The 7,417-nt window shown below is 38.7% G+C and overlaps 1 protein-coding gene across 1 annotated transcript in view; it reads right to left on the bottom strand.

Moving 5' to 3' along the window:
- Positions 1 to 6,615: 6,615 nt before the first annotated feature.
- LOC107551687 (sodium/potassium-transporting ATPase subunit alpha-3) overlaps positions 6,616 to 7,417 on the bottom strand; it is a 38,498-nt gene continuing 37,696 nt past the window's right edge. Inside the window, exon 23 of the mRNA XM_016233392.1 lies at positions 6,616 to 6,911. The gene's annotated coding sequence lies outside the window, so the exon portion shown is untranslated. The remainder of the gene's footprint in view (positions 6,912 to 7,417) is intronic.

Genomic DNA, 7,417 nt, shown 5'->3' with positions numbered 1-7,417 from the left:
GAGAAGAGGAGGGGTCCAAGAACTGATCCCTGAGGAACCCCAGTGACCAGTTGATGTGCTTTGGAGACCGCCCCTCCCCAGGCCACCCTGAAAGACCTACCAGTGAGATAGGATTCAAACCAGCGAAGTGGAATCCCTGTGATGCCCAGTGAAGAGAGTGCAGAAAGGAGGATCTGATGATTGACAATGTCAAAAGCAGCAGATAGATCACGCAGAATAAGAACTGATGATTTGGAATCAGCTTTTGCCATCCGAGAGGCTTCCGTCACTGACAGTAGCGCAGTCTCAGTTGAATGGTCACTCCTGAAACCTGACTGGTTAGCGTCCAGTTTGTTGTTCTGTGAAAGAAACGATACCTGGTTGAAAATAACTCGGTTCGAGAGTTTTCGCTATGAACGGAAGGAGAGAGACAGGTCTGTAGCTATCTGTAAATTAAGTGTTTAATGTAGGTTTTTTCAGCAGTGGGGTTACCCGAGCCTGCTTGAATAAAGTGGGGAAAGTGCCTGTGAGGAGAGATGTGTTGATATGTGTGAGTGCTGGTAAAAATGTAGGAGAGATTGCTTGGAGAAGGTGTGAGGGGATTGGATCTAGAGGGCATGTTGTAGGATGGCTGGAGAGGAGAAGTTTTGATACTTCTGCCTCAGTGAGGGGACAGAAGGAGAAGATGGGAGTTTTAGCAGTGGGTGTGGTTGATTTGAAGTCCTGTGTGTGTGAGGCTGAGAATTGACTACTGATTGTTCAATACTATCAATTATCATAAAACTAGAAGAAGAAAAAAACAGTTGACCTGATATTTGCTTGTTTTGTGAGCTATTAAAATTACCTTGAAGTTTTAGGATGGCAAAATAAATAGTTCAGAAACCTTTTCCCAATTTTTGTTGTCGACTTTTATGACTGATATAATTTAGTCTAGATTAATTTGTCTTGGTAGATGCTTGGTAGTCCAGCAGATGCTGATAAATAAAAACCGCATGTCCTCTTTATCAAAAACCATGAATACAGCTACTCAAGGTAAAAGATAATATGACCTTGAAAAGAAATATGACATTACAACATTGTAAAATCTTTTGAAAACCAGTTGAGAATAGCAAGGTTAAGATACTGCATCAGTGTGGGTTTAGTAATATTTGTGTACTATGATATGATCTATCTATCTATCTATCTATCTATCTATCTATCTATCTATCTATCTATCTATCTATCTATCTCTCTATCTATATATATATGGGTCATTCCTGGGATTCGGTCTGACATCATAACACTCTTTTAAATCAATTCTTGTGTTCAAAAATAATTTTGGTATATAAATATATGGTACATATACAATATAAATTCAAGCAATTATGAGCCAAATTAAATGTGAAGGAGGACCAAAAATGTCCACCCTGTTAAGGACAAATGAACAACCATTTTAAATATTTATGAATATGTAACATTTTATATTTAAAATTAAAAAATTAAATACACCACTTCTTCAACTTCAGCATCAATTGCTGTCACTATCACCATGTACACTAAATGTGTCCAGCCTGTTAGGTTTTCTGACTTAACAGGGTGGACATTTTGACCTAAAATCAGTCATTACACTAAGTCTGACACAGAAGGTTGATCAAATAAAGAATTTATTGGATTTTTAAAAATGGTACTGTTACAAATAATAATTTCTATTTACTTTTTTCACATTACCCTTAACAGGGTGGATATGTTAAAGTTGAGCACATCAGATTGGAAATATCAAATAAATAAAAACAGACAATTAACAAAACAGAGGCTCTCACTCCCCTTCCGCAGTTGTTTTCCTTCAAAGAAATTATGTCAGCTGTTTGAAAAGATATAATTAATTTTTCCAACCTTCATTTAAAGGGCCAGTAGTCGAATATAACAGGGTCGACAATATTTTGAGGGACAAGTTAAAAACCTTCATTATTCTTTTTTATGAATTTAATACTTGGAAAATATAAACACATTAAAGGGGTCATATGATGCTGCTAAAAATAAATTTTTTGTTTATTTGGTGTAATGAAATGTGTTTATGCGGTTTAAAGTAAAAAAACATTATTTTCCACATACTGTACATTATTGTTTCTCCTCTATGCCCCACCTTTTTGAAACGCGTCGATTTTTACAAAGCTCATCAATCTGAAAAAGCGAGGTGTGCTGTGATTGGCCAGCTATCCAATGCGTTGTGATTGGCCGAATACCTCAAGCATGAGACGGAAATGTTACGCCCTGCACATACTGTTGATGGCCGGAGCGACGAGACAGAAACAGAAGAGAAAGGAAAAATTGAAATCGCATCATATGACCCCTTTAAAGAAAAGTATTACTGATGTTTAGAATTATATATAAATAAAAACTTAAATATGCTTAAAGTTCACAAGATGTTTTTTTTTTTACTTTAAAATCGATGTTGTTGAAAATTTTAAGGCAATAATATCATGATCTTTAGGGGACACAAAAGGCACCAAATCTGCACTGAATATAGCATCTTCAAATAACCGTGATTTAACAGTAACATCTCATATTACAATTCATTTAAAAAAAAACTTGAAAAGATTTTATTAGATATTTGGTAAGAAGATAAAGATGCAGAAATGAAGAGTCAGACATCACTTGGTAGTATTAAATGTATTAGATGTTTTATTGGATTTGGCCTTTCAGATACATGTTTCTACCAGTAATTTTGTCCTTCTGTCTTTAATCACAATATTCACATTGAACAGCCAATGGCTGACTGCATCAGCGCACTGTCCCTCACCTCACACACACACACACACACACACAAACATACACGCACAGACACAGACAACAGACAACAGGACCTGATACTGCTTCATAGCGATCGCATCTCCTGATAAACCAGCGCTGGAACCTGCACACACCAGGCTCAATTGGTTGGTCCAGAAATGATTTGGACGATAAAGTTTGTTTCTCGAATCAGATATTAGGAGAACAAACCGTTGATATGACAGATAAAAGCTGAAATCTATTTCAACAGTTAATGTAAATTTACAAAAACAGCAAATTTAACTGGCATAAAAGGGTGACAACAAAACCTGGTGTGTTCATGTCGGCAGTTGATTTTATTCCAGAGATGCTGTTCAACACCATACTAGTTTTCTGTGCAAAACCTGATCGTAAACTAACCTGCTTCTAGTGTGCTTCAGTCACGAGAGTTCAAACATACAAGATAATCATTTTATACTGTTTTTCAGTTTTTCTATCTTCCAAGATATGCCTTTATTTGTTTAATCAGATGTGGTATTGTTTACATTTCCCCTGAAACACAGAGACTGAGAGTGTATTGAAACATTTGGGGTTATTGTAGCAGTCAAACAAGCACACAAACGAAGAACGAACAAGTGAGAGAGGATGCCGATGTCAATCAAACGCAAGTAGAAAATAATATAAACAAAGCCACCAAACCACCTCCATTTGGGATTAAAGAACATAAAATCACCTAACAAGCACAATTATTAACAAAACATGAGTGAAATATGTGAACGTTCCTATGTTAAACGGAGTCTAGTGTGTGCATTGGGGTCCAACAACAGGGGCCTGTTCTTCGTACGTCGCTTGATACTTAAAATCTGTCCACTACCATCGCGACTTTTTTACAAGAGCACCCTACTAGTCCAGGGACAACAATTTAAAATAATAATCATTTAAAAATTAATTTAAAGATAATATAATAATGTTGTGTCGTCTTTAATACTATAGACACAGCCAGTTTTACTCACTGAAAGATTTATTCGTCATAAAATTATTACTTCATAATTGTATTTGAGTCTTACACACATGCTATGCAGATAATGTAGAGTTGTGCATTAATTTGAGTGATGACAGATATTATGGGAGTGGCTTGATGGAGATGCAGATAACATGATCTTGACCCTTAAGAAACTTTAATTAATGCTGTCACGTAACAAATCTGTTCAAATATAAAATTAAATGAATTGCTAATTACTACATTGAAATAAAAATGTAAAGCCTGTACAAATATTAGTAATCGTGAATATAAATAATTGGGAATCATGTAAATAATTAATAAAATTAAATAAAAACAGTGCACATTTCATTTATCTATTATAACATTTATGTAGTTTTGTTCGCTTGGCTGTTTCCTTATAAAAGTCCAAAAATTTTTAAGTTTTATGTCAGGTGTCTTTTTTAATTATATGATGTCATTACGTTGCTGTCTTGCTGCCAGCCAAGTGCAATTCTCGTGGTTTCGAGTACCGATACATATCCCCTTTTAAACCAACCCATGAGTAATCATCAACAACAGGTGCCTTTGAAGAACCGAATTAGCCAGATCCTGATTAGCGCGATGATATCATCCTGGATGTGACATTTCATCTCGGATGTAATAAGCGAAGAACGGGCCCCAGGTTTTGTGTGATTCGTGTATCCGTGTGTGACTGGAGGATAGGTTGAGGGAAAAGGCATGGATGTAAAGGATCGGTGGAGGGACGGCTTTTTTTTACAGTTTTTCTCGATTGCTAAAACACTATAACCAGGCTTTTGAACTAACATTTCAAAACCATAACGCCATTTTTCAAAAAGCACACCCATTTTGCTGAACTATAAACACTATTCCCCTGCTTTAACACATGAGTCAGATTTGGTGAACTGTTACTGCAAAACTCTACACACAAATCCCTACATTTCTCAGTGCTTACACCATGTGGTCATTTAGAAGGCACTAGCATTCAATACTGTTCACTCAAGTCAGCACAGCTTGAGCTCAATTAGCAAACAATTAGCAAATACCCAGGTGGAAACACTAAGAGTTAAAATTGAACACACATCAATCAGATACTTCAATAAATAGATCAAAGGGCCCGAATCAGTTCACTGAGCTTTGGAACAATGGATCCACAGAGAAATTAAGGAATAGGTCAAGGAGGAGGAGGACGTGGTCAAGGAGGAGGGAGAGGAGGAGGAGGAGGGGGAGGACGTGGTGAAGGGGGGGAGGAGGAGGAGGACGTGGTGAAGGAGGAGGAAGAAGGGCAAGGAGACAAGCAGTCTCAGATGAAATTAGAGATAGAGTTTCAGTATGTTTCAATTTTTTCCTGTAAAAAGGATGTGTGACAGTTACAGTAATGAGTGCTTCTATTTTTGTAGGACACCGAGACGACCACCTGGTAGAGGCAGGCTAAGGCTTTTGTCGGAGGAGCAAGAGAGGGAGCTTCTAAACATGGTCATTGCCAATAATGTAATCCGCCTGCGAGAGATTCAAAGGAGAGTGATTGAGGATAATCATAATTTTTCGAGGGATAAATGTCATCAGCCTCTCCACAATTGATTGTATCCTCCGAAAGCACCGGTTCCGGATGAAACAGGCGTACCGCGTCCCTTTCGAACGAAACTCTGACAGAGTGAAAGACCAACGAGTGGAATATGTTCAGGTATGAGTTTTGATATCATATGAAGTATTGTGTACCATCACAGTATAGCAGTTTATGCTGCCATTGGTACCCTCTTGAACTGTGCTTCAGGGCAGTGATTTACTCTACTGTGTTTCATGTGTTTTGCAGACAATCTTTGAGATTGAAGTCCGGCCTGTTCCCCATGAAATTATGTTTGTGGATGAGGCTGGTTTCAACCTGACCAAAAGAAGGAGAAGGGGGAGGAACATAATTGGCTAATGTAAATATCCCTGGTCAGCGCGGAGGGAATGTCACTATGTGTGCAGCCATCAGCCAACGAGGGGTACTCCACCGTCATGCCATTCTAGGACCCTATAACACTATGCTCCTCCTTGCTTTCCTTGACGGTCTAAGAGAGCATATGTTCCAGCTGAACCTCAGGGAACCAGCACAGCCAGAGCAGCCTCGTTACATTGTTGTTTGGGATAATGTCAGCTTCCATCGCGCTGCTCTGGTTCGTGACTGGTTTACTAATAACCCGAGGTTTTCTAACATCTTTCTGCCTGCATACTCTCCCTTTCTAACCCCAATAGAGGAGTTTTTTTCAGCATGGCGGTGGAAAGTGTATGACCGAGAACCTTATATCCGTGCTCACCTCCTCCAGGCCATGGAAGAAGCCTGCCTAGACGTATCAGTAGATGCATGCCAGGGGTGGATCAGGCATGCAAGAGGATTTTACCCTCGCTGCCTGTCTAGGGCCAATATAGCCTGTGATGTGGACGAGATTCTCTGGCCTGACCCAGAACAAAGACGGGATGCTGAGGCGGAATAAATTATTATTATTATTTTTTTTACAGTTGTGCTGTGTAATACATGAATGAATAAAAATGTGCCAATGTATACATTGGTTGTGTCTTTTGTGTTCATGTGAAAAGGGTTTTAAGGGGGAGAACCACAAGCAACATAATTTACCAGTTTTGGATATATTGTTTTGAATTTATTGCACCAGTGTGTAATACTATGTTGTAGTGTGTGTGTGTGTTTTTGAAAGCTTGTGTGTGATGTCTGAGGGAAAAGTTTGGTTTTTCAGCAAGAGTGAATGGTTTTGAGTGTAGAGCTTCATTTTGACCTGAACATAAGATGTTTGGGGAATTGGGTGAGACGTTATGGATTTGTGTTTACGGTTTTGAGAATACGAGGCATAGTTTCAAGAAATGTGTTTAAGCAATCGAGAAAAACTGGAATGGGCGAGCGTACATACTCCCTTTTTAGCATCAAAAGCTCCTTTCGAATCTACATAATGATTATGCAGCTTCCAGTTTTAGATATATAATAGACTTTATGTACACTGCCGTGTGAAAATACATGCAAAGATTATTATAGGAAATGGGGGGCATGATGTGGACATTTGAGAGTCTGGAGGGTGCTTCGTGGTTTTCTCTTTGGGGAGAGAGGCGAGCTATTGGCTTAAAGCAGCTGTCTCTTTGAAAGGAGGGCTGGTTGTGCATCTCGGTTTGGAAGAGAAGTTGTAGAACTAAAGGTCCACGCACTTGGCCCAAGGAAGGTATCCAGTGGTGGATGAAGGTTTCTTGCGTGTTCGGTCTTTTCAGTGTGCAAAGTTATTCAATTTAGGTTTAACTCAAATCTGACTCCATTTTATTATCTAATCTGACTCCATTTTAGTGTGACCTCGAATTTAGGTTGAAAGGCAAATTGGTTGTTTGTCTGTCTTTAATGATTGCTATTATTCTGACATTTGGTTATTCTAGTTAACTCTTTACTTTATATTTACTCGTTCATTAGGAATCTATGTCGCTTAGGATGCCTCACGGCGGCCGCTATGCGTTGGCCCCTACGATCACAAACTCGCCAGTCTGATCCTTAGCCAGAGGCTTATGACTAATACTATTTAATGGGTCGCCCAAGCTTACCATTCTTTAAATAGTAGTTCTGTTTAGCCCCCTACAGTTACCCATGTAATGCTCAAACATTAATCAGCGGTTCTGCTAGACCCTCTGTCTAGCCCCCGATAGTTAATATAACTA

The sequence above is a fragment of the Sinocyclocheilus grahami genome, unplaced genomic scaffold, assembly GCF_001515645.1.
Source record: "Sinocyclocheilus grahami isolate Dianchi unplaced genomic scaffold, SAMN03320097.WGS_v1.1 scaffold429.1, whole genome shotgun sequence".
In the NCBI taxonomy this organism is placed as follows: domain Eukaryota; kingdom Metazoa; phylum Chordata; class Actinopteri; order Cypriniformes; family Cyprinidae; genus Sinocyclocheilus; species Sinocyclocheilus grahami.
Note: the sequence above shows the minus strand (reverse complement) of the source record. Positions and strands in the feature narration are given on the sequence as shown.